Source organism: Lepus europaeus, chromosome 7, assembly GCF_033115175.1.
Source record: "Lepus europaeus isolate LE1 chromosome 7, mLepTim1.pri, whole genome shotgun sequence".
In the NCBI taxonomy this organism is placed as follows: domain Eukaryota; kingdom Metazoa; phylum Chordata; class Mammalia; order Lagomorpha; family Leporidae; genus Lepus; species Lepus europaeus.
In genome coordinates this window covers 113,466,742-113,470,301 of record NC_084833.1, presented here as the reverse complement: position 1 = coordinate 113,470,301, position 3,560 = coordinate 113,466,742, and the positions used below count along the sequence as shown (strand labels likewise).

Sequence of the window (3,560 nt, the reverse complement as noted above, 5' to 3'; positions counted from 1 at the left end):
CGGGAAGGCAGTGGAGGATGGCCCAAGTCCTTGGGCTCTGCACCCACATGGGAGACCAGGAGGAAGCACCTGGCTCCTGGCTTCGGATTGGCGCAGCTCACTGGCAATGGCGGCCATTTCGGGGGTGAATCAATGGAAGGAAGACCTTTCCCTCTCTCTCTCTCTCATTGTCTAACTCTGCCTGTCCAAAAAAAAAAAAAAAAAAAAAAAAAAAAAGTGTATCTTGACATGAACCAGACCATTAGACTCTTAGGAACTTCACTGATGTAGCAAGCCAGCAAGTCGTTGGATTCCCTATCATGTTACCAGTGAAATGGACTGATGGGCCATTCTATGGAGTTAGCAACACAATCAAGGCAGCAGGTAATGGCTCAAGTACACTTGGGTTCCTGCCTGGCTTCTGGCTGTGGCCTGCCCCAGTTCTGTTTCAGGTATTTGGGGAGTGTACCAATGGATGGAAGATCTCTGTCTGCTTTTCAAATAAATAAATATTTAAAACAAAAACAAAACAAACAAACAAAAAAAAGAAAATGAGATTACAGGATACAAGCCTCCACAGAGAGCTATAGGAGGATTTTAACATTCAAATTCTCAGCCTCATCCATCACAAACATCTCATTCTGGATCTTGGGGTCCCATTTGTTTCCTGTCAGTACCCTTAGATTATATTAAGAAGCAAGAGAGTTTGAATATTTGGTTGGGTTTGCAGCTCTGCAACCACTGAAAAAAACTTTTTTTCTTTAAGACTGATTTATTTATTTGAAAGGCAGAGTTACAGAGAAGCAGAGGTGGAGGTAAAGAGAGAGAGGTCTTCCATCTGCTTGCTCACTCCCCAAATGGCCGCAATGACTGGAGCTGGGCCAATCTGAATTCAGGGGCCTGCAGCTTCCTCCAGGTGTCCCACGTGGGTGCAGGGGCTCAAGCACTTGGATCGTCTTCTGCTGCTTTCCCAGGCACATTAGCAGGGAGCTGGATTGGAAGTGGAGCATCTGAGACTCAAACCAGTGCCCATATGGGAGCTGGCACTGCAGATGGTGGCTTTTCTCACTATGCCACAGCACTGGCCCCATGAAATAATTTTCTAGACATGGTCTTCATCCATGTTAGCCCAGTGACTACAGAAGGACTCTTCTGGAGTGACCATGGAAGCTTTCTGATTTCCCATCATATTCTGAGTTGGGTATTCAAGGCTTTCAATATTTTTTCCCCCTGTTTACTCATTCTAAAGCCATTGGAGGCAGTCAGCTGACTCCACAATCTTCATAATCACACTACTGTCACCATGGCGACCAAGTATCACAGTCACTTTATTTCTGTTGCTCTTCACCTGCATCCATTCCTTGCTACCACCAGTGATAAGCTGAGTCACTGTTGTGCCACTGAATGTCACGATTGCCTGGATTCCGTTTTCCCCAGTGAGGAAGTTTACTGTGTGCTTCTTAAATATGAGAGCAATAAAAGATCAGAATCCCATTATGGGGGTCTATTTTCTTGGGCACTCCCTGGTATTTCATCCGGTAACTATCTACAGCCTGGAAGGCAACATATGACACACTCAAATGGCAGTAATTGAGATGGATTGAATGAAGTGGATGTTTATAGAGCTGTAGGCAGGGGTGGCTGACTTCAATTCTTTACCCCTGTATGTATCCATACCCTTTCCTATCCTCGTGATGAGTGAGTATACTTCCATGCCTCACATCACTGGCTGGGCTGTGTGACTTGTTTTGGCTCATCATATGGTATGTGAAAGTGAGCATGCCAGTTTCTTTCTTTTTTTTAAAGATTTATTTATTTATTTGAAAGTCAGAGTTACATGAGAGAAGGAGAGGCAGAGAGAGAGAGAGCGGTCTTCCATCAGCTGGTTCACTCCCCAAGTGGCCGCAACGGCCGGAGCTGCACTGATCTGAAGCCAGGAGCCAGGATCTTCTTCCGGGTCTTCCACATGGGTGCAGGGGCCCAAGCACTTGGGCCTTCTTCTACTGCTTTCCCAGACCACAGCAGAGAGCTGGATCGGAAGAGGAGAAGCTGGGACTAGAACCAGCGCCCATACAGGATGCCGGTGCTTCAGTCCAGGGCTTTAACCTGATGCACCACAGCACCAGCCCCGAGCATGCCAGTTTCAAGATTAGGCCTCAAGAGGCATTGCATACAGATAACCTCCAACTTACAATGGTTTGACTTAGTGACTTCAACTCGAAGTGCTATAACTGTAATACTTATTCGGTACAAGCCATGCTGTGACACTTGAATTTTGATCTTTTCCCAGGCTATCTGTATGGTGTGATACTCTTTCACACCCTGGGCAGCAGCAGTGAGTGCAGCTCCCAGTTGACCTTGCAATCGTGAAAGGAAACAATGATTCTACTGTGTGTTGTGTTGCCAGTGCTTTTGGTTTTGTTTTTTGTTCTTTTGTGGGTGGGGGCACAGACAGCAAGTTTATTTAGTCAATACTGATGGCAGGCATCATCCAAGAAAGAGAGGAGCTTGGAATGGTGCTGTGACCGGAGAGCCTGCTACAAAGTCTCACACAGGGAAAGACACGGGTTCTGGGGATACTGGGAATATCCTCAGGCATTCAGCACCATACAGACAAGCTCTTTGTAGTTGATACAATCGTTGCTGTCCTCATGCCCTGCCACCAGCATCTCTACTTCTTCCTCTGTCATCTCACCCAGTGTGACAAGGACATGATGGATTCAGCACCCATGATGGTGCCAGTCCTTCCCTTGTCAAACACCTGAAGGCCTTAAACATAATCCTTGCAGGTTCCCTGGTCCTTGTTCTTGGCCAGTCTGCAGCATAGGCAGGAGGTTCCCACAGTGCAGCACCTTCACATGCATCTCGTCACTCTTGGACGTTGAGCACCGAGCCAGGACATTGAGCACCTCGGTGTTGCTGAGATTCTGGCCCAGGGCCCTCATTGCGGCCCCACACTGGTTGTACAGGATCTTGCTATCACCTGTCTGGTCAACCAGCTGGATGGCCTCCTTGCACTCTGCAGTCTGGCCCTTGATGCAGTCACACATCTTGACTGCTCAGCCCTGTAGGATCTTTTCCTACAGAAATGTCTGCCAGTGCTTTTTGTATAAAGGCATTCAGTAACTTGCATGAGATAGTCAACATTTTATTATATTTTTTTCTTTTTAAAGATTATTTTATTTATTTGAAAGAGTTAGAGAGAGAGGCAGAGACAGAGACTGGTCTTCCATCTGCTGGTTCACTCCCCAGATGGCTGCAATGCTGTACCTGGGCTGATCTGAAGCTGGGAGCCAGGAGCTTCTTCCGGGTCTCCCACGTGAGTGTAGAAAGCCAAGCCCTTGGGCCATCTTCCACTGCTTTCCCAGGCCATCTGTGGAGAGCTGGATCAGAAGAGGGAAGGCTGGGACATGAACCAGCTCCCATATGAGATGCTGGTGCTGCAGGTGGAGGCTTAGACTACAGAGCCACAGAGAGAATGCCACAGAGCCGCCCTGAGAATCTTCTTTTTTTCTGGTGAAATTTGCACAATTCTTTTTTTACCATGTGCTTTAAAGTGAATTTCCATTATCTATTATTCT

At 47.1% G+C, this 3,560-nt stretch overlaps 1 pseudogene; it reads right to left on the bottom strand.

Annotated features, from left to right (window-relative positions):
- Positions 1-2,570: 2,570 nt before the first annotated feature.
- LOC133763975 (myosin light polypeptide 6-like) lies at positions 2,571-3,029 on the bottom strand (annotated as a pseudogene).
- Positions 3,030-3,560: the final 531 nt, after the last annotated feature.